At 36.5% G+C, this 24,554-nt stretch overlaps 1 long non-coding RNA gene across 1 annotated transcript; it reads left to right on the top strand.

The window, feature by feature from the left end:
* Positions 1-2,733: 2,733 nt before the first annotated feature.
* LOC116639493 lies at positions 2,734-20,458 on the top strand. The gene is made up of 3 exons (XR_004300857.1): positions 2,734-2,862; positions 18,253-18,363; positions 20,125-20,458. It is a non-coding gene; the product is annotated as an uncharacterized LOC116639493 (long non-coding RNA).
* Positions 20,459-24,554: the final 4,096 nt, after the last annotated feature.

Raw genomic sequence — 24,554 nt, 5'->3', positions numbered from 1 at the left:
ACTATGGAGACAGTAAAAGGATCAGTGGTTGTCAGCAATTAGGGAAGAAGGAGGGAAGAATAATTGGAGCACACAGGATTTTTAGGGCAGTGAAACCACTCTGTATAATATTATAATAGGGCATATATGTCATTATTCATTTCTAAAACCCATAGAACATACAGATAATGAACCCTAATGTAAGCTATGGACTTTGGGTGACAATAATGTGTCCATGTAGGTTCATTGATTGTAATAAATGTACTACTTTGCTGCAGAACTTTGATAGTTAGGAGAGGCTGTATGTATGAGGGGACAGAGGATATATAAGGAATCTCTGTACCTTCTGCTCAATTTTGCTGTGAATCTAAAACAGCTCTGAAAAATAAAATCTATTAACTTTTTTTAGTAACAAAATATAGAAATGATCCCTGAAAGTATAATCTTGTTATTATTATATTTTTTTAAATAAGGAAAACAAACCAGACAAATGGTTGCCAACAAGAGAAAAATATCAATTTCCACCAAAAGGAACCAGTATTCCTTGGACAGATGGTTGATTCCAGCTCTGAAACAGAAAATTTACTGATGAGCATTTTGTTGGCCAGAAAGCCAGGAAATTATCAAAGGCTAACTATGGTCTTGTCATAGAGACTCAGGTGTCAACTTGGCCTATTGACTTGGGCCTTTGAACATCAATAAGGATATTAACTACAATGGATTGACACAAATCCAATATACTCAAATTTGTAAGTTCAAAATGATACTTTAAAAAACTTCATTGATCATCATTCTCTTGAGAATGGACTATACATCAGGGAAAACAGATAACTGATGTTGAGAAGGTTTACTTTGTGGAAATCTTCCAGCTAATAAACAATGAAGAAATGATGAAATTATCACTATTTTACAATCCCTAATAAATTAATAGCTATAAGCAGTAATCATCAATGGCTGCTAACATCACTGAGAGTAAGACAAACAGACATTATGTACATACTCGGAGAAGTATACCTATGAAGAACTATTGCTAAAAAAATCAAGCCCAAATCTGTCAATATCTAACTACTAATTAGTAGGAAATTAAAGGGATGGAGGAACATATTAAATGGCACCATGGGAATGTAAGTAAAATAGGGGGAGTAGGGTTTCTGCAGGAAAAACCAACTAGTATCTTTCTTCAATAACCATACCGAAGATAGAAAGAGAGGAAGAGAGAGGGAAGAAAAGAGTGGGGGAGAGAGACAGGGAGGAAGAAAAATTGCAAATAAAAAAGGATAGGAAAGAAACCTACATATAAAAAGAAGATAAAAAGACATAACAACAAGATAAAATGTATAAACTTCATTTGGATCCTTATTTAATTTTTTATTTATTTTTAGAGATTTATTTATTTTAGAAAGAGAGAGAGTGCATTCGAGTGGGAGGGGGCAGAGGGAGAGAGAGAGAGAATCTCAAGCAGATTCCGTGGTGAGCCCAACTTGGGGCTTCATCTCATGAACCTGAGATCATGACCTAAGCTGAAATCAAGAGTCAGATGCTTAACCGACTGAGCCACCCAAGTGCCCCTAGATCCTAATTTAAACAATAAAGTATAAAAAAAATTTGTGAAGCAATTTAAAATACTTCAACTCTTCAATAGTTCTTTAATATCTATGATACTAAAAAAAAAATCACTTGCTGAGATAATCATATTATGGTTATAGTTGAAGAAAAGTAGGTATACATACATATATTCATGTATAAATACACACAAATACTGAAATATTCACAGTTGAAATTATATAATATCTGGAATTTGCTTCTAAATATTTTAGAGGTGGGGAGTCACTGAATTGATAACTGCTGAATTATTGAACCTGAGGGTGATGCATACTGTTTTGTTTGTACCCACAGGTTTTTAATTTATACAGATGACTGATTACCAACACAGAGAGGTTAATGCCATTGAAAGATTTTTATTACTTACATTTTTCAAGAGGACAGGGCAGTCCATGCCACACAGAAGCATCAGGGTAGTCAAGAGACGGAAGACAGGAACAAGGGGAAATTCTGTGCCAGAGTCTTTATTGGGATTTCCACGGGAAAGGCAAGGCAGGACAGGGTAAACAGTTTAGGGTTGGCCAATTTGAATAATTCTGGCAGGCTTTGGATTATGGGGGTGGTCTCTACTTGCCTGATACCTGTCCCTGGGATAATTTAGGGCAGGGGAAATTTTGGCTCGGTGTGTAAAAGTCAGATAAGGAAGTGGTTGGTTTGTGTAAGAGAGGCAATCTCTCCCAGGTCTGTAAGGCCCCAAAATATCAGGATATCAAGAATATGCCAGAGTATCAAGAATACAGAAAAGAAAATATAGTCAATATATTGGTCCCATGATGAATGGATGTCAATAGAAAAATACAGAGTCTAAGAAAATACATACATGGAGTACATTATACTGATTTGTCCATTATTATATATGTTTGAAATTTTTCATAATAAAATGTTTTTTAGAAAACTAGAAAAAACATTAGTGTAAATGGGTTGTTTTCCCAAAGAAAGCTACAACAATATCATCCATACCACATGCTCTTTTGCAATGTGGCCTTGCTATTTACTATTCTATTAAAAGGTGTAGTCTATTTCTTCCACCATTGAATTTGGGCTAGACTTAGTACTTATCATGCCTAATGGGAGATGTAATGCTTTGACTTCTGAGTCTAGGCCTTAAAATTTATACAACTTCTATCTGTGCATTTTACAATTCAGCTTCTGGGAACTCAGCCTCTATGCTGTGAGGAAGCCCAAGCAGCCACTTGGAGATATCTATGTGGAGAAAAACCAAGGTCCTTGAAAACAGCCCCGGCTGAGTCCTCAATCAGGAACCAGAAATAACTCAGAAATGTGAGTGAGAGTGTTTTAGACCTCTAACCATCCCAGCACCCCCACTAACACCATGATCCCTGCAAAGAAGAAACTCTAGCCAGTCCCTGCCTGAATTCCCACAGAACCATGAGCAAATAAGCTATTTTTGTTTTAGACAATTAAATTTGAGATAATGTGTTACATAGAAGTGAGTAACTTACATAAAAGTATAAGAATATCTTATAGAGATCATTACTTCCTTATGAAGAGAAAATAAAGAACTGTAATATAGATGTACTCTTCAAGCAAATACATGAAAATAAAGAAGAATTTCACCTAAACACCAAAAAAACTGATTTTATGACCTATGATTTTTTAAAATAATGCCTAAAGTAATGCAAGGCAGATTGTTAGTAAGTGGTTCAGAGCTGGAAATACCTCTACAGTCTTAGAACAATGAGGTCAATTTAGCTGGAGTAAATAGTAACATTAGAGGAGTAGCAAGGAACTAGATGGGGAAGGTCAATAGAGACATTAACCTTAAAATGTCTCGGGTAATAGTTCAGACTTTCTTCAAGAGATAACAAAAAGTTGACTGAAGATTCTTAGTAGGGCAGTGACATAATCAAATCAGTGTTTTGACAAAAGTGGTTGTTTTGTATGGATTAGTATGAGGAAAAACTTGACACATCAGGGCCAGTTAGGATGATTTCCAGATATGAGGTTATGAGAAGTTGGACTAAGGAAATGACAGTGCATACAAATTCAAGAACTATCTAATGAATAATTAAGGGATGACTGAATGGTAAAAGGAATGATGAAGAAGGAAAATCCAGAGATGATGCTGAGATTTTGAGTTGGGATGACTAAGAAAATTGGGGCGACACTGATGCAGAGAAGAAAACTGAGAAGAGATAATGGGTTGAAAGGTAATGGTGATCTACTGAATAGAATTCTAGACCTACTGAGATAGTGAGTTCTAGACCTACTAAGTTAATATTATATCCAAGTAGAAATATCCCATGTTTAGTTTCTGGCATGAAATTGAATTAAGATGAGACATTAGAACTCACAATAATAAGCAGTATTTTCCAAAATGTGTTTCTCAAACACTATTGACATGAGATGCCCCATTAAAATATCCTGAGACTAAATAAATTTGGAAAATGTTTACTACTTCTTGGATACTCAGAATGCACATTAGAATATCAAACACTCAGAATGATCCTTCTGTACAGAAGTCTATATAATTTTGCCTAAGCAAAACATTCCAAACTATGGTCAACCCTTGACACTTTATATCATGATTCACTTGGAAAATGCAGGATGAGACTCACCAAGAATAGACTTAATAGCTAAAGCCAGTGCACAGCATCAATCAAAAAATGGAAAAAAAAAAAACAAACTTGAGAGTGAAGGTCAAAGGGTTAAGAACTGAACTAGAATAGAGAAGAGCCTGGAAAAGGAATTGTTTGACAATGGAGGATGATCATGGAAGTTCGGTGTCACAGAAGATCACAGAAGATTAAGTGGGTTTCAGAAGGACAACATGGCCATGTACTGCAGAAATGTTAAGAAGGCTAAAGCCAAAAAGAAAGGCCTGGAAAAGGTCATTGGATTTAGTCAGAAGTCAATAGTCATCCTTGAAAGAGTTTTGGTGGAAGGTTTTGAAGAAAAATATCTGACAGAGGCTAAAGAAAAAGTATGTTGTGAGGGAAGTCAAAACCATAGGTAATAGATATTAACTGGCTATCTGAAAGTGAAAATCTGAGGGAAAGAAGACTAGCTCCATGGGCTGTCTGTGTCAACTGGAAAATTTTCAATAATGTCAAAAATCTGTGCACATGCAAAGACAGATGAGAATATGCCAATGGAACCTGTCTAGGAATGATGCTGAAGAGTGAGAATACTATATCTGAGGAGTAAGGAATAGTCCTAGAGCAAAAGTAGCAGCATTAATCTGGAAGAAGAGGAACGGCGTTTTTTCTGAGATGAGTACAGAAGACAAGTGATGTCAAAAGAGAGCTAAATGGGTGACGATGGAAAAGAAGAACTCCTAAGGATCAGCAGAGTTGGGGGAAGGAGGCAGATGACCAGGAGGAGGCTGTAGTTAGAGAAGGAGAGAACCAAATGTATGCTTTTGGAAAAGGAGCAATGCTAGCCTCCTTGAAGGACAGTAAAATCTGGGAGATTGAGGAGGTAATTTAGGTTAATGTTGAATATAAAATGAAAGGGAGTACAAATATTTATTCTTTAATAAAACATATTCTTTAATACATATAATATGGAAAAATTTGGAAAGGGTGATAAGATCTGTCCCCTTATTGTTTATTAGTTTATTTCAATTGCTCATTAAAGATGAGAATTCTCCATTAAACTCTAAGTTCTATGGGGCAGGCCTTGGTCTGTCTTGTTATTTTTGTGCCATTGACATCTAACAGTGGCTGGCAGATAGTAGGTGGTTGGTAAATATTAGTTCAGAATTTATAGGTGTGCTTTGGTTCAGGAGGCAGAGTGGAAGTGCAGGGCACAAATGATAGGAATAAATACTTGATTATAGCAGAAGAAGAAGACTAGGTTCATGAGTGAGGAAACAGATCTCACTAATAAACATTTTTGAGTCATGAAGCTGAAAATGACCTCTCAGATCTTCTAATCTTGATTCCTGATTAAGTGAGGAAAGCCTCACTTAATTGCTCAGCCTTAAGAAACAAACTCAGTCAGGGTCATCTGAGTGGCTCAGTAAGTTAAGCGTCTGCCTTTAGCTCAGGTCATGATCCTGGGGTCCTGACATCCAGCCCCATGTTGGGCCCCCTGTTCAATGAGGAGCCTGCTTTTCCCTCTCCCTCCTGTGCTCTCTTGCTCTCTCCCTCTCTCTCTCAAATATATAAATAAAAATCTTAGGAAAAAAAAACTCAACCAAAAAGACTCATAATAGCAGCAAAAAGCTACATTTGATTTCATCATTTGAGACTTTTACCATTACCCAAATATGAAGAATATAAATATAATCACAAGCTTTCCCGCTTTCAACAGTTCACTTCCATTTCCTGCTAGTAGCAGCATCACTGATCTTTTCGAAGTCATCATTCCCATAATACTTGGGGTCTCACTCTCCACTCCCAATGCCTACTCCAGATACACCCAAAATAAAAGGCCACTGTGAGAATTACAAGTTCTAAAACACCCGATGAATATGAAGTGAGGTGAAGAGCAAAGGCATTATGCAACACATTTCAGTTGTGCCAGTAGGTCTTGGTATTTCTGACTTACTAAATTGACTCCTCTTCTAAAACTAACAAAGCAGTGCAGCATGCAGCAAAAAGCATCAACTTTGGGGCCAGCGATCCAGACTTGGTTTTTTAATCCCAAACACAATTACTTGCTTACTATGTAATTCTACTTATTCAACTCCATGCAATGAGGATGATAATTACTTGTAGTTTCAGGTTGGTTTTGAAAATTATAGATAATGTCTACAATGTACTTGGTACAAAGCAAACACTCAGTAAAGTGAAGTTACAAATATTTTTATCCAAATACTCTGTTTTGATAGCCAAAATGCCACAGCTAGGGCCATAGTTAGACATTATAAGTTTCTGGCCATAACAAGTGAAAAAGGGCGGTGAAAATGAGTCTAAATACAGAAAATTACTTGAAAGTCTGTTTAGGAAACAGACCCCCCACCCCCCTTTCTACTATAAACTGCAGGGCAACTGTAGTGTTCATCTCCAGGAAAGGACTGAAAAGATTTCTCTGAAAAGGGTAAAATAGAGCGTCTCTGGAGTAGGAGATATCAGAGTCATTGGTATCCCTAATATCACACTAAATATGTGGAGATTAAATCAATATTTACATTCTGAATGCTGAGCTATCCTGCCTCCTTCCCTCATTCAGCTCCCAGGACTCTTAACAGCCAGTTATCTAACCTGCAGGCAAGAGATTGGAAGTTTTCTTTGGGCAAAGTGACCAGCCAAAAAGGGAGACTAAACTGAACATCAGAAATTCAATGAAAAAAAAAAAGAAAGAGGGGCGCCTGGGTGGCTCAGTCGTTAAGCGTCTGCCTTCGGCTCAGGTCATGATCCCAGGGTCCTGGGATTGAGCCCCACACCGGGCTCCCTGCTCCGCGGGGAGCCTGCTTCTCCCTCTCCCACTCCCCCTGCTTGTGTTCCCTCTCTCGCTGTGTCTCTGTCTAATAAATAAATAAAATCTTAAAAAAGAAAAAAATAAAGAAAGAAAGAGAAAGAAAGAAAGAAAAATTCAACAAAAGCACAGACCACCAAAAGTGAAGCCCACAATTGACAAGCACTGTCCACACACTCAAACTTGCAGTCAGGTTTTCAATGGCCTTCTCTTTGAAAAAAAGAGCAACTAAGGATTACCAGACAAATAAACAAGGGAATGGAGACTATTAGGGAGAAGAAAAGTTTACTTAAAGAAATCATTCTAAGATGTATAAGAAATAAATATTATAACTATGAGGCAAGGTCAGTATGCTATTGAAAATGGAGGGGGCATTATGCATAATTTTTTAAAAGAGCTTTTCGAATTTAAAAAAATGCAGAAATCAAAAACTCAATAGAAAGCCTGGGGAATAACCCTGCAGAAACCTTTCAAAGAATAGAGTAAGAAGACAAACAGAAAATAGGAAAGATAGGCAAATAAAGAACTAATCCAGGAAATCCAATACCCAAACAAAAGGATTTCCAGAGAAAGAAAGTACACAATGGAGTAGAGGAGATCAACAAAGAATAATCCACAACATGTCCCCAGAACTGAAGGACATGAGTTTGCAGATGGAGGGGCCTGATGAACGTATCTGCCTTGGCATACTGGAAAAAAAAAAAAGATCCATACTGATGTCAATTATCATACATTTTCTGAACACACTGGAAGCAAAGAGAAAACTCCACCCACTTCCAAAGAGAAGGTACAAAGAAGAGTCAGGTATTAGAATGGCTTTGGACTTCTCAACAGCAGCCCTGGAATCTATAAGACATTGAAACAATGACTTTTAAAATACTGAGATTTTTAACCTAGAATTCTATACTCTGACTACCAATGAACCGTGAGGGAAAATAAAGACATTTCAGACATCTAAAGTCATGAAAATCGAGCTGCTGTGACTCTCTCAGTAAACCATTAGATGATGTGTTACACTAAACAAGAGCATAAACCAGGAAAGAAAAGGTATAAGATACGGGAAAAATGTAGGAAATTGGGAAAAGTCAAACAACTCCAGGGGAGATTTCTTCAAGAAAAATGAAATTAGTAGAACACCTAATATGTCTGGATGTATTTGGAGGGGTGTAAACAACTAAAAGTGGTTGAAATTAAATTATGTATTTAATTATATATATAAAACTACTAACCAAAGGATTATATATGTAAAAATACTAATCAAAGGGGGAAAAAACACAAGGCAATGAACTAATAAAAGGAAAGTAAAATTAATCCCAGTATCATATGTGGCTCAGCAGAAAATATCATTTAACTATTTATAAGAATTCAAACAATAGAATATTACTGAGCCATCAAAAAAATGAAATCTTGCCATTTGCAATGATGTGGATGGAACTAGAGGATATTATACTAAGCGAAGTAAGTCAATCAGAGAAAGACAAATGACCATATGATTTCACTCATATGTGGGAATTTAAGGAACAAAACAAAGGATCATAGAGGAAGGGAGGGAAAAAAAAAAAACAAGACGAAATCAGAGAGGGAGACAAACCAAAAGAGACTTAAGCATAGGAAACAAACTGAGGGTTGCTGGAGGGGTTGGGGTGGGGGGATGGGTGACTGGGCACTAAGGAGGCATTAAGGAGGGCACCTAATGTAAAGAGCACTGGGTGTTATATACAACTGATGAATCACTGAACTCTACCTCTGAAACTAATAATACACTATATGTTAATTAATTGAATGTAAATAAAATTAAATTAAATTTTAAATAAGGAATTCAAACATTGAATATTGATTTAACTAAACATGATATAACTATATTGGGAGGAGAAGAGTACAGGGGAAAAATATATAGGTGGAGGGGGGCATAGACACAGGCAGTAGGATGAATGGTTTCAAGCAAAAATGAATGCTAAATCTTTATCTGGAGGGAGATGACATGAGATAATATCTAAAATTGATAGATCAAGATGTAACAATAAAACCATGTTGCTTAGAAATTTGCAGATAAGTTAAAAATAACAAAAAAAAATTTGTTTCTGGATATCAGGAAATAGGGGAGCAGTAAGAGAGAGGGAAAGTGTTTTACAGAACAATTTAACTATGTGCATACATATCTTGGATAAAAATTTAAAATACACAGAGATGGAAAATGGAAAAAGAACAGCTAGCAAGCTGGCTTAAGATTCCTTATAGTAATAATTTTGATGAAGAGTTAAGAGGAATGCAGTTAGCTTTTAGAAGGAGGTGACCATTTGAACAAATAATGTGAATAGTGTAAAGAATGATAGAAATATAGGCTCATTGAAGTTGTCTGCATCTGTGTTTGGGAAGGGAGGGCATTGGCCCTAGGAACATAGACTATGTAACTAAAAGTATATTATTTCTATCAATAATTTCTGATGAAATAGATTAACTCTAGACACAAAGGAGGTAATATTTAATATTAATACTTAATAAACTGCAGAGTTCCTAGAAACACTGTTCAATATTAATTTTTAAGTTTACAATCTCACATATTTCTCTGATATTTAGATTGAATTGTACTGAATTTAGTGAAATATCAAAGAAAACATGTGAGTCCTGTTATTTTGTTGGACCACGTCTAGAAAGGACAGTAGTAAGAAGCAAAACTCTTTAGGTTTACAAATTTCTAATGTTTTAATGATTTTCCATTAAAATCCAGCAATTTGCAAAAAGAGGTTTATAGATGTTTAATAACAGAGCTTCCTGTTGAAAACAACACTTGGCTTTTATGGCACATTTATCAAAATTTTAATGATTAAATAGTTTCCATTAAAAATGAATATTTTTTAGTTTTTAATTGTAAATTAAGAATATCATGTATATAATCATTTTAAGAAGTTATCTGATACCTTTATCACTTAAAAGGGAAGATTGTTGGGGTACCTGGATGGTGCAGTCCATTAAGTGCCGACTCTTGGTTTTGGTTCAGGTTGTGATCTCAAGGTCATAAGATCCAGCCCCATGTCGGCTCAGCCGGAAGTCTGCTTGGGATTCTCTCTCCCTCTCCTTCTGCCCCTCCCCCCTGTACTCGCACACGTGATGTCTCTCTCTTTCAAATAATAAATAAATATTTTTTTAAAAAGTAGAAAAAAAAATAAAAGGGAAGATTGTTTTGCCAGCTTTAGCCAAAAAAATTCAGGAGGAAAATTACAATAAATGTTCTTATATTCTGGCAATTTTCTTGTCACAGCTTATATTTGGTGACATGATGTACCAATTAATAAAATATAAAAAATCTTTATAAACAAAATTTTTTTTTTTTAATTAGAGGTTTTTTGGGGGCACCTGGGTGGCTCAGTTGGTTAAAGCGGCTGCCTTCGGCTCAGGTCATGATCTCAGGGCCCTGGGATTGAACCCTACATCAGGCTCTCTGCTCAGCGGGAAGCCTGCTTCTCCCTCTCCCACTCCCCCTGCTTGTGTTCCCTTTTTCGCTGTCTCTCTCTCTGTCAAATAAATAAATAAAATCTTAAAAAAAAAAAAAAACCAACTCAGAATCTTACATAACTTGCCTATATATGTGTATGTATGAATGTATGTATATAGGATCTAATTAGAATTGTCCTTGGACATTACTTAGTCCATTCTCCATTTTTGTCCAAACAGAAAACTGAAGAACAGAATGGTTTAGTGGTTCTCTAATGCTAATATGACACAGCTGATTGGTGGAAAAGCAGTAAAAAAAAAAAGAAACCCTTGGTCTCCTGATCCTCAGTCCCATTCTATTTCTGTGTCATCAGTTGTAAAAGAAATCTAATTTTTGGTCATTATGAATTTAAAGGAAAATTTTTTTTTAAACACTTTTTTTTTTAAGATTTTATTTATTTTTTGACAGAGAGAGACACAGCGAGAGAGGGAATACAAGCAGAGGGAGTGGAAGAGGGAGAAGCAGGCTTCCCGCGGAGCAGGGAGCCCAATGCGGGGCTCGATCCCAGGACCCTGGGATCATGACCTGAGCCGAAGGCAGACGCTTAATGACTGAGCCACCCAGGTGCCCCTAAATGAAAAAATTTTTTAAACATAATTTATTCTTTGATGACAATAGCAGGAGGAAAAAGACTTTTACAAATTATTCAATCAGAGTTGGGACAGAAGAGATTCATTAAGGAAAATGGGGAAATTTTGGTAAGGCTGTAGATTGGCAGTATGTCCCAATCAGATTTCCTATACATCTACTTAACCCTAAATAGCATATCTATAAAAATAGCCTTTCTTACTCTTCAGTCTGTACAGCATGGGAAGATGGAACTCTGGAAGAAAGCCAGTCTTACTGGCCTAAGAATTTAGAGAACTGAGTTTGGGTCTGTCTGAGCAGCTAAAATCTAAGGTGAAATCCCCTAACGGAAGGAGCTACTCAGTGAGAAGCCTGGAAATCTGCATGTAAACTCCCCTCAAATTGTTGGCTGACTGCTTATAAATATGCCAGTGACAATCCAAGGAACCTAGCAGAAGGTAACAACTGGGGAAGGCTCTAAGAGCTAAGCAGAAATTTTAGATGCTGCCCACCACAGGTAAGACACACTTTGGAGCTGAAATGCAACCGAGTTAGGTGACCTTGGTAAACACCTTGGGCTTTCCATGAAGTACACCACCAAAACTAAAACATAAACTTGTCCTAAAAAAGTGAAAACCAACTTCCCCAAGTTAAAGGTGATCTGTCTGTAATTTAACTGCCTGCTAGAACAAAACTTAGTACTTTTCAGAGGAAGAGCCAGAGACTCTGCAATGTATTACCCACAGCATAACAATAAAAAATTAATAGAAATGGGAAAATGTGACTTACAGTCGATAGAAAGAGACCAACAAAGGACCTAGGTGTTAGAGTTGGCAGAGAAAGACTTTAAAATAACTGTGATAAATATGTTTAAATGTCTACAGGAAAAGATGGATATAACATATAAATAAATGGGTCATGGGGAATAAAGATTAGAAAAGCAGAAAAGAAACTGCCCTTATTCACAGACAACATGATTCTACATGATTCTCCAAAAATCTATTAATTCCAATAAGTGAATTCAGCAAGTTTCTAGGATGTAAAAAGTCAGTATTTCTATACTATTTCAACAAACAATTGGAAATAACATATAAAAATAAATATCATTTATAATAATGTCAAAAAACATTAAATACCTAAGAATAATTTTATTTTTAGATCTTTACCTTGAAAACTACAAGTCTGCGGGAAGAAAGGCCTAAAAAGTAAAGAAATACACCATGTACATTGTTGCAGGATGATAGTGTAAAAATGTCATTCCACCTAAAAATGATCTATAGAATCAGTATAATTCCAACTCAGAATGCTATTTTTTATGGAAATTGTTAGTGTAACATTAACTTATATGGAAATACAAAGGACCAAAATAGCTAAAATAATCCTGAAAAAGAAAAGTTGGAGGACTTAGACCACCTAATTCTAAGACTTATTATAAAGCTATAGTTATTAAGGCAGTGTGTAATTGGCATAAGAAAAGACAAATAGATGGATTGAACAGAATAGAGAATCTAGAAATAAACCTCCCCCACCCCCCGCCGCCATGTATATTCAGCCAATTAACAGAAATTCAATGGGGAAAAAGAAAATATTGTCAACAAATGATGCTAGAACAACTGGTATCTGTATATCCTGACTGGTACATCACAACATATAAAAAAATAACCTGAGGTGGATAGTAAACCTAAAAATAAAAACCAAACTATAAAATCCTTAGAAGGAAGCATAAAAAATATCTTTGCAATAATGTAGTAGCAAGGATTTCTTGGTATATAAAAAGTAGTAACCATCACAGAAAAAAAGATACATTGGACTTTATCAAGATTAGAAACCTCTGTTCATCAAAAGATACCCTTAAGAAAATGGTAAAGGTAAATCACATACTCACTGTCAAGGCTTAGTGAAGCTATACTACACAGCTTGCATGCCATGGAAATATGATTTTAACACAGGTCTTTTGATTTTATTCATATTTTGTTCTGGAGAAATAGAAATATCATAAATCTTGACACTGTAAAAGTACAGAAGTTGAAGTTTAAAAACTGGGCAGCAGAAATGGAAGTTTGGATAGTGATGTTAGTAGCATCTTATTAACATGAAAAGTAAAGAGAAAGACTTCATAGTTGGATGAAACAGGCAATAGCAATTTCAGTATAATATTTAAAGTCAGTCAGTAACCAGTACAAATCAAAGTAACAATAGGATTACTAAATCCTAAGATTAATAATAGGATTATTAAAACAAGTAGCAAGTAATATGAGTAGACTAAATACTCACTGTTTATAGTTGGGAAATAATAGATAATATCCAAAGCTGATAAGTCAAAAACTACCAGTAAAACATAAACATTTAACCTGGGGAAAACTGATTTAGGGATGGAGTAGGGGATTCTGCTTTTCATTTTATGTCCATTCTCTAATATTTAATTTTTTCCATACATGTGTATTTATTATATTGATTTTAAACAGAGAGATTAATAGACAATAGGAAAAGAGGGAGGGAGAGAAACCTACATACCTAGAGGTTATCACTGCATAATGAAGTTTCAGATGGTTTCTTTCTTCATTACACCTGTCTGTATGGCTGACAATCTTTTTATAATTATAACATGAAAATAAAGCCAGTTTCCCTCTGAAGGACCAGAAAATCTCAAATTTTAAAAAACCAAGTGAATTACTTCAAATCAATTGAAGTACTTTATTGCCTACCAGAAAATAACATCTGGCAGTGTTGGAGCTTTCTGATGGGAAAACACTTCAAAATGTCAAAGTACTATTAACTTCTTAGTTTGGATCACTATATTATACTGAATACAAACCACTGTTGTTTCAGTTGATGAATTCTGGAGAGTCCTTAGTCTCAAAGTGCCAGGTAGGACTGAAGAATACTTCCCTATAGTTGAGCAGAAAGTTCTCACAATAATAAAATTACTGTCAAATGTCACTGAGTTCTTTGCAATTATTGTGGGAGTAAAGAAATCCTAAAAATACCCCTATGGTAGTATCTTTACAGTTTGTACTGACATAAACTCTTTTGGGATTCTTCTCTAAGATGAAGTCTACACCCATAATTATGTCATCATGTATGCAGAAGTGTCATTTTTGCTCAGTTCTTGTAATTTGTTTATAAGCCTGGAAGAGCAATAGCTAATGGTGATGGCCAGAGCCATCTGCCACTTAGATACTGGTGTTCCCACTAGAACTGTGATGTTGGTTCATCTATATCCTAAATTAGGTGTGTAGAGAAAAAAATACATGCCTGTAAGAATGCATTTTATAGCGAGCAGAGTGTTGTTCCAGAAACTAGTCATCAGGTTATCTTGGCCATTGTAAATTCAGTACATCTGGGAATTTTTCTCAGGAAAACATTGGGTAAATGCTCTAACTACTGGCTTGGACTTTGTTTGACTACTGCAAATACTGGAAAAAAGTAAAGCACATATGAAGCTCCAGTGTATAATCTACCAAGTTAATTCCATGATACATGATGGTGAAACCTTGATCAGGAGTCCTTACTGAGTTTGTAAGATTATATTAATGGCTTATGGTAGACTCCTTCACAAATGGCAATGAAATGTTCACAATTCCCCTATTGCTTTATTCCTAAGTCTGGGCCAGATATTTGCAATCAACTAATGCTGTGTGTGTGTGCATTTTTTTCCTTATTTAAATTTAGGATTCTCTAAGAACCTTGCTTGCATAAATATAGTGAAATAGTTAAAAGTAGGGATTTTGAAGTCAGACATATCTGGGTCTGAATCCTTCAAGCTCGAATTGTTAGATAACCTTCATCAACACAGTCATTGTGAACCTCAGTTTTCTTATCTATAAAAAAAGGAATGAAAGCACAACTCAGAGAGTTGTAAAATTAATATGATAGTTTATATAAATCACCTAGTGCAGTGGTTCCCAAGTTGTATACACATTGGATTCTCCTGGGGAGCTACAAAAGACCTACTGGTTCCTATGTTCCATCCCAAGAGACTGATTTAATGGGTCAGAGGTGTGGCCTGAGTTTTGAAATTTTGTAAAGGTCTCTAGGTGACCCTAACATACAAACAGGTTTGGAAACCACTGACCTAGTGCATAGCAACACCAGCATAAGGTGCATATGGCCTAAGTGTTTTATAAACATTATCTAACTTAATATTTGTAATAATCCTAAGAGGCGAACACTATATAATCCCCAATTTCCAGATGATAAACTGGGGTTTAGAGATATTTGATAACATAATCAAGGCCAGGTAATTATTACAAAGCAGAATCAATATTTAAACCCAGTTTGCCTGAATCCAAAGCCAAGCCCTCAGTTGTAATGCTATCTAGTTCCAAGCAAATTTCCTATCCGTAACTTTCCAACCCAATTGAGGTATGGTATTTTGACAATCTCAGTTTTGGGGAAAAAAAGAAAGAAGAAAACACACACAAAAAAAGAACCCCTCCAGAGTTGTGAGTAAACACTCAAAAAATCATAGAAACAACTGCTTTGTCTCAAGCAAATGGTCAGACTGAAAGCATGGTATAACTGCTGAGGATTATTGCAGGAAATGGGATAATAAAGGTTAGCTATGTTTCTCATCAATAAACATATCATTCCATGTTAGACAATAGTTCTTAGTCCTGCTGAATTTTAGTTTTTTTAATTTTTTATTTTTTTAAAGATTTATTTATTTCAGAGAGTGAGAGTGTCTGAGCAGGGGGAGAGGGAGAAAGGGAGTCTCAAGCAGACTCCCCACTAAGCGTGGAGCCCGATGTGGGGCTTGTTCCCACCACCCTGAGATCATGACCTGAGCCAAAACCAAGAGTTGGACACTCAACTCACTCAACTGACTGAGCCATCCAAGTACCCCAGTCCTGCTGAATTTTTTTAATAGAATTTTGCATGAAAACTCACTCCAGCTTCCTTCTAAATGGATCAAGAACTCAAAAGACAAAGATGTCTTTTGGAAGTTATACTCAGCACTTACTTTTCACTTATCTATACTACAATAATTAGCCTTTGTCAAAACTGGATTGATGTGAATTTCAGCCACAATAATTGAAACATGGTCTATGTTCAGTAAAGTCCAAGATACAAGTGAAATGATAAAGCATTACCATATTACTGTGAGCATATCCTTCACAGAACCATCTCGAACTGGATTTTTTTACTCCAGCTTCTCAGAACAGGCTAGAATAACTGAGAAACTTTTTAAAAAACAAAAAATCCCTACAAAACAGCTATTCTCTGTCATGACACCTGGGTTGTCTGGGTACCCAACTGAAGAAAAAGAACAAAATTAGAGGACAAATACTGTCTGATTTCAATACTTATTATAAAACTACAGTAATTAAGACTGATGTATTGGCATAAAGATAGACAATGGAACAGAATAGAGAGCCCTGATATAGACCCACACATGTCTAGACAACTGATTTTTGACAAAAGTACAAAGGCAATTCACTGGAGAAAAAGTAATCTTTTCAACAAATGGTGCTGGAATATTTGTATGTCCATATTAAAAAAAAGAGAGAGAGAGAACTTCAATCCATACCTCTTACCACATACCAAAATCAACTCAAAATGGACCATAGATTTAATGTAAAAATCTAAAACTATAGAATCTGAAAAGCAACATGAGAGAAAATCTTTGAGACCTTGGGTTTAGACAAATATTTCTTAATTACAGCACCAAAGACAATCCATAAGAGAAAAAAAAAAAAACAATAAATTGGACTTCATCAAAATTTGAAAGCTTAGTTCTTCAAAAGATCCTACAAAAGAATGAAAAGACAATCCACAGATTGGAGAAAATATTTGCAAATCATAGATCTGATATAGAACTTGTTTCCAGAATATATAATGGACTTTCAAAACTCAATAATAAGAAAACAACTCATTTTTTTTTTTTAAAGGGAGCAAGTGGTTTGAACAGACACCTCACCAAAAAGATATATGATAACAAATGAGTATGTGAAAGGATGCTCAGTGTCATTTGTCATTAGGTAAATATAAATTAAAACCGCAATGAGATACTACTATACATGTAACAGAATGGCTGAAATTAAAATAACTGACCATATCAAGTATTAGCAAGGATGTGGAACAACCAGAATTCTCATTCACTGCAGGTAGAAATAGACGTGTTTCAGCCCTTCAGAAAAAAGCTGGACAGCATCTTAAAAAATTAAATACACACCGAATGCATGATTTAGCCATTCCACTCCTAGGTATTTACCCAAGAGAAATGAAAATAGACATCCATAAAAAGATTTGAATACAAATATTCATAGCAGTTTTATCTACAATAGCCCCAAACTGGAAAACAACCCAAATGGGTGATTGGATGAGCAAATTATGGTATATCCATGCAACATCCAACATGCAGCATGCATAAATATCAGAATAATTATGCTGAGTAAAAGCAGCCAAGAAAAAACCAAATACATGCTGTATGATTCCATTTATATAAAATTGTAGAAAATGAAAACTAATATATAGTGACAAAAAGTAGACCAGTGGTTACCTAGACTAGGGGAGGGGAGGTAGGAGGGATTAGAAAAAGACACAAGAAAACTTTTGGGCATAATAAATATGCTTATTACCTTAATCGTGGTGTAGTTTCAAAGGGGTATGCAGGTGTCAAAACTTGGACATGTTTTATTAAATATGTATAGTTTTTTATATCAATTATATCTCAATAAATCTATTGAATATACAAATTTTTAATAAGCTCTTCTCTTCTTGTTTAAAGACTTCGTTAGCTAAATAGAAAAGCATTACATATGATCATGATATTTTTATTTTATAATTGTTTCTTTTGATTACATGCTGCAGTGATTTCTGATAGGGTTAAGTTTCATTTTCCAGTAATAAAAGATTATCTTTTTTAAAAGCCAGTTTTATTGTTTAAAGACAGCACAAATATCTTAATTAATTGTCTGGATGAAAATAAAAACTCCTTCTACCTCAAAAAGAAATTAGGAGTATCATGGATTAGAGAAAGTTGTACAAAATTTTACAATATGATTGCTTTTGAAATTTAAAAACTGGAGAGCGTATTCAATAGTTTGCAGATTTATCTCATGTACCCTGATCCATTTGTTAACAGGCAATTATGGGAGCAAATTGTTGGTGAGAATATCCGTTTTCATAACTAAAAATATATCTGCCACACTTAAGTACATTTAATTTCTGAGCTTCAATTTGCTGAAGCTTTTGTTTGTCTTTTTCTCCTTTCTTCTCCAAAGGTAAATGGCATGGAAGAATCTTTAGAGACGAAGTTGCATTTCAACAAGCTGGTTTTGGGATTTGTTCATGTCCTGTGCTTGCAGTTATTTATTGCTTTATAAAGGTTATAGGTAGGTAAATATAACTAAAGGTCGATGAAACAGAACATTTTACAGAACACCCCATTCGCTTAACACATCTGAACTTCTAGCATTTAAAATTATTTTCAAGAATGTATCTATTAGAATTATGACAACTGAAATATTCATGACATATCCATATAGATAGGAATAGATGGGTTTTATTTTTTTAAATACTTTTCTTTTTTAGATTTTATTTATTTATTTTTTTTAAAAAAGTAATCTCTACACCCAATGTAGGGCTTGAACTTACAACCCTGAGATCAAGAGTTGCATGCTCAGGGGTGTCTGGGTGGCTCACTCTGTTAAGCATTTGACTCTTGGCTCTTGATTTCGGCTCAGGTCATGATCTCATGATTGTGAAATTGAGGCCCTGGTCAGACATGCACTGGGTGTGGAGCCTGCTTAAGATTCTCTCTGTCCCTCCCCCAGCTCCAAAGAAAAAAAAAGAAGAAAGAGTCACATACTCTACTGACAGAGCCAGCTAGGCACCCTGGAATAGCAGATGTTTTGTTTTGTTTTGTTTTTAAAGATTTATTTATTTTGAGAGAAAGAGAGAAAAAGGGAGAGAGCGCGCGTGTGAGCAGGGGGAGGGGCAGTCAAGCAGACTCCTCACTGAGCGCAGGGCTTGATCTCACAACCCTGAAATCATGACCTGAGCTGAAACCAAGAGTCTGATGCTCAACCAACTAAGCCACCCAGGTGCCCCAAATAGACAGTTTTTAAATGCCTATAGAGAAGACTCCACAACTTTGCTTTCGTAATCTATTTTGTGGTAACTTCACCTTCAAGCCAGGACTAAAAGTAAATTCTAGCTCATTCAGAATTTTGATGAATGACGTATTAATAACTAACTTAATATACTGGTAATAGAGTTGCTCTATGTAGTATACCTGGATTTCCAATTTATAAAAGAAATATGTTATAATGAAATACACAAAAACGAGGCCCTAGAATACCTAAAACAATCTTTAAAAAAGAAGAATCAAGTATGAGGCATCACTCTTCCTGATATTAGGGCCATTTATATAGTGACAGTAATCAAGGCAATAGGGTATTGGTGGAGGAAAAGATGGATAGATCAATGGAAAAGAAGAGAATCCAGGAAGAGACCTATACTCTATCAATGTCAATATCCTGGTTGTCATATGATAGTTTTGAAAGATGTTAACACTGGCTGGAACTGGGAAGTGTACAAGGGATTTCTCTAAATTATTTCTCACAAGTGCATGTGAATCTACAATTATCTCAAAATTATAAGTTTAGTTTTAAAAGTAAAATAATAGCGAATGGAATGGAATATAATTACTGTTTTATTTTAAAATTAAATACAGGATTTTACAATTCTTGGTGGTTTTTATTATAAAGATGAGTTACCACATATAAAGAGTAGAAAAAAACAACTCATTATTTGAAATTTTTAGTTAATTAGATTTTCTTTCTTTTCTTTTTAAAGATTATTTATTTATTTATTTATTTGACAGAGAGAGATACAGCGAGAGAGGGAACAAACACAAGCAGGGGGAGTGGGAGAGGGAGAAGCAGGCTTCCCGCAGAGCAGGGAGCAAGGAGCAGAGAGCCTGATGCGGGGCTCGATCCCAGGACCCTGGGATCATGACCTGAGCCGAAGACAGACGCTTAAAGACTGAGCCACCCAGGCACCCCTAGTTAATTTGATTTTCAATGACTAGGCTTTGACTGTACACAGAATTGCAGTAATAAGATATCTGAGAGTTCTGTAACCTTTTCCAGGTGTCAGGAAGATAAGCCATAAGCAACTTATCAACCCAGAAAGCTGCGGGCCTCCGGGCATGACCTGGGTCTAGGCCACCTGATTGGTTCCCATGTAATGCAATAAAAAAAGGATGTTCTCATCAGCACATCAGAATACTTAAATTTTGCCTGTGAGTATCTGTTTCACAATCTTGAAATATATAAGCAAGAATACATAAAATTGGAGCACAACATTAAAATGTTTGTATGAAGTTATTTTTGCACAGTATCTTTGCAAGTAATCCAGCCTATGATATTATAATGGATGTTATAATTGTGAAAGTTTGTTTCGTTTTGTTTCCCTAAAGCATGGTCTTTCCTATGTTTTTAAAAGAGATTAACATTATAAGAGTGAGCTGGTAAAAATGTAATACATTTTGAATTAGATACATTTTCAAACATAACCTCACAAGCTTTTAGAAGTGTATGGATTGTTGAAAATGTTTCATAAAATGCTTTATCAAAACAAAATTGTAAAAATAAAAACAAAAATTGCCATTTTTCCCCCTGCTGCTCCATTTCTACTGCAACCATCTCAATTCACCCTCTTACCTCAAATGACTTGTCTGAACAATTTTTTTTTTTAAGATTTTATTTATTTATTTGACAGAAAGAGACACAGCGAGAGAGGAAACACAAGGGGGGGGGGTGTGGGAGGGGAAGAAGCAGACTGCCTGCTGAGCAGGGAGCCCAATGCTGGGCTCGATCCCAGGACCCCGGGATCATGCCCTGAGCCGAAAGCAGACGCTTAACGACTGAGCCACCCAGGCGCCCCTTGCCTGAACAATTTAAGCAGTCTACTAATTTCTTAGCTCTGACCTGTTCTCACTTCCCACCCTTAGTCCATCCCCCTCACTGTCCCCGTAGTGATCTTTCTAATAAGAAATCTGCTTACCCTCTGTCTGCTTGAAATCCAATCATTGCTTCTGATTGCCTAAAATACAAAATCTAGACTTTGCTGGGCGTGGCCACCTAAAAGCAGGCCCAGCCTACCTGCCACTACTAAATACACATCCCGTACCCTATAGTGGCCACCCTTCTCCGTCTTCTCAGAACACACCATGCTTTTGCTCATGTGGGTCCTTCCATCTAGAATGCCCATCTTTGCCTCTGCCTGGTCAATGATCTCACTTCCTCTCTGAAGCTGTCTTCAATATCCTGAGGCAGTTCATCCCTCCTTCTTTTTTGCTCTCTGGGGATTTTATATGGAATAATAGTTACTATTTCTTGAGCGCTTACTAGGTACCAGGCACTGCCTGACTAAGCATCGTACAGACGTGATCTCATCTGATCTGCCCAGCAGCCCTATGAGGTCATGTGGCACTTTTCACACTGTCTTCTCATTCATTGTTTTCATGTCCGCATCCTCACTGGAAGAGACCAGTCTCATTCGTCGTATCAGAACCACCTCCTCACATAATGCCTGATCAAATCAGGTGCTCAGTAAATGTTTGTTGAGTGAGAGAATGATGGAATGAGTCAAATGAAATAAATACAATAGGGTGCCTTAAAAAGGAACTTATTGGAACTGGCTTCCCATACATGTATGTGGCCAGAGCCTGGAATATGCTTCCTAATCCAAATATCTCTCTCCTTGCCCCTGGCATGCTGCCTGAAATCCCCATGGTCCTCAAGAATGCCCTGTCTTTATTTTTTTATTCTTACTGCCACCAACCTAGATTGTCTTGCCTCTTATTTGATCTACTCATCTACTTTCATATCTTCTCCTCTTTAGTTACTAAGTCACTTTGGAAGAGATTGACCTTCCTAAAATACTCATCTGATTATATATTTCCCTTGCTCAACAACTTTATATTTTCTAGAAGGAATCCTTTTGTCTGAGTTTCAACAGTCTACAATCTGGCTTCAACTTGATCGCACACTACGTTTTGAATCCTGTGGTCCAATCAATCTGAAATAGTTGCCATCCTCACCCCATGCCTTTGTTCATTATGCTTTCTTTGCCTGTCTGGGTTGCTTCTTATCCTACATTGTCTATAAAAATTTTATCCCTTCCATAATGCTTTCCTGGAACACTCCAGTCAGGAAAGTTCTCTGGTGTTTCCTACCTGCTCATTACACTGACAGAGGGCTTCTGAGAGACATTTTATGTTTTAGACATCTCCCATATTCAAAAGCTAGCTCTTTGAGGGATCAAGTTGACCTTTTTGTTAACTGCCCACCTCATAAATGATCCCCTTTTTAAATAAGTGCTCCCTCCCCATGTAGGGATGAGTCCTCTAAATGTGTTTCTGCCATGTTACCCTGCATCTCAGAGCATAGGTGAATAGATCAGAATGGGCAGTGATGGGCCAGAGCTTCTCAGAGACTATGTACGTGTAAGAAAGGAGCCTCGGAGCTTGGATCTATCTCCTAAAAGAGAAACTGGGCCACCAGTAGTGATTTATCTTGAGGCCGTGTCCCTCCAAAGGGACCATTTTGTTCATATAAGAAAAGGGCAGCCCTCTAGGTAGATGCAACTTCAAGTGAGGGGTACAAATACATGTGGTGACCTTGAGTAGCCATAGTATTTTCCTTCATAGCTGCAGAGGCAGAGAGAGCTGGGTTGCAGAAAGAGCAGAATAGACCAAATATCTGGGGGTGAAGGTGGGGGGAAAGAATTAACCAAAAATCTGCAGAGAAGCAGCAGTCTATGAGAATTAGAGCATGAGCCAGCAAGAGAGGAAGGGGCAGAGGGAACCAGGGTCTGGTTCCTGTCAGCTTTCCCGATACTGGGTGCAGGCCCTGAAGAGACCCCATTCCCTGTGGTGTTGCTGAGAAAATGCAGGATTCTTTCAACAAACTCATTTTTAGCTCAGGGGCAAAATGAGTCGTGCTTTAGTCATCCAATCCCACAAGGCTGAGAGTAGCTTTTTAGAGAAACTTGCCACGTCAGGCATCTGGTGGATACATGTCTTGAATGTAGGTTAGATGGCTGGTTCTTAACCTTAGCTGTACACTAAAAACACCTGAGATGCTTTTAAACCTATCAATTCCTGCATCCGACGCAGACCAATTAGATTCAAATTGGCTTGGATGGGAGGGCTCATACATTTGGTATTTTTAAAAGTTTCCCTGATGATTCTAAAATGTGATCAGGAATTATCACAGGCTAGATGCTATAAAAGCACAGACACGAGGGAACACTAGTAGCATATTAAGCAATTTTTATTGGTTAACTCATCTGTGTTGAATAGCTTATCAGATTACACAGTCTGGGAAAAGACTTGGACAGTAGGGTAGGGTCAGGGTAGCATCAGAGCAGTGGAAAAAAAAGTGTATAAAAAGAAGGAGGACAAGCATTGACTTTAGTCCAATTTTTTCAAACAGCAAATTATTAGGGCACTGGAGTAGTTGCATAAACCATAGCTGATCAAGCAGAAGGAAATGGGTTACCCTGACCTTTTTTAATCTCCCAAATGTGGAATTCTTTTAAAATGATACTTTATAAAAACAATATTTTGCTAAAATGTTAAATCGGAAGTCAAGCTTAACTGTATGACACACGGTCTCTAGATCAGCATGATAAAGTTATCATAGCTTAATGTCCAATTACTACTTCTATATTAATAATTTAATTATTAATGTAATTAGGAGGCAGCATGAACTTGCAAGAGTACTAAAATATATCTCTTTAAGGCTCTATGCCCAGGGGCACCTGGGTGACTCGGTCAGTTAAGCGTCTCCCTTCTGCTCAGGTCATGATCTCAGGCTCCCTGCTCAGCGGGGAGCTTGCTTCTGCCGCTCCCCCTGCTTGTTGGTTCTCTCTCTCAATTAACAAACCTTATTTGTTTGTTAATAAATAAATAAATAAAACCTTTAAAATAAATAAATAAATAAATAAATAAATAAATAAAACCTTTAAAAAAAAGGGGGGCTCTATGCCCAATTTTCCTACATTGTTAGATCAAGTATGACTTCATCTTGCTTAAAATGTTGTTGGTACGTTTCTTAATGCATTCTGACTGGTACTGTAGCTAGTTTAGTGTTCATCTTTTGTCTTCTACTTAGAAGCTCCTTGAGAGAAGCAATCATGGTATTGATCTTTGTATCCCTCATAAGGAACCGTCTTCAATTAGGGCATTTTAGTTTTATTTGTTGTATTAAGCTATATCACTTAGGCATAAATTCTACTGCCAATAATAGTAAACTGTACCACAATGGCTTAAACAATGGGTTTATTTTTCTCTTATAGCAAGAAATCTAGATACAGGCAGTCCGAGGTTGGCACGGCTTCTCAAAGAAGCCATTAAGGATACACATTGTTTTCATCTCTCTGCTTCTGCTATCCTGACTGTTTAGCTTGTCACCTCATGGATATTAAGATGGCTGCTACAGGGGTGCGTGGGTGGCTCAGTCGGGTAAGCGTCTGCCTTAGGCTCAGGTCATGATCTCAGGGTCCTGGGATC

Source organism: Phoca vitulina, unplaced genomic scaffold (assembly GCF_004348235.1).
Source record: "Phoca vitulina isolate PV1807 unplaced genomic scaffold, GSC_HSeal_1.0 scaffold18, whole genome shotgun sequence".
Taxonomy (NCBI): Eukaryota; Metazoa; Chordata; class Mammalia; order Carnivora; family Phocidae; genus Phoca; species Phoca vitulina.
The sequence above is the reverse complement of the archived record's forward strand: the minus strand, read 5'-3'. Positions and strand labels throughout refer to the sequence as shown.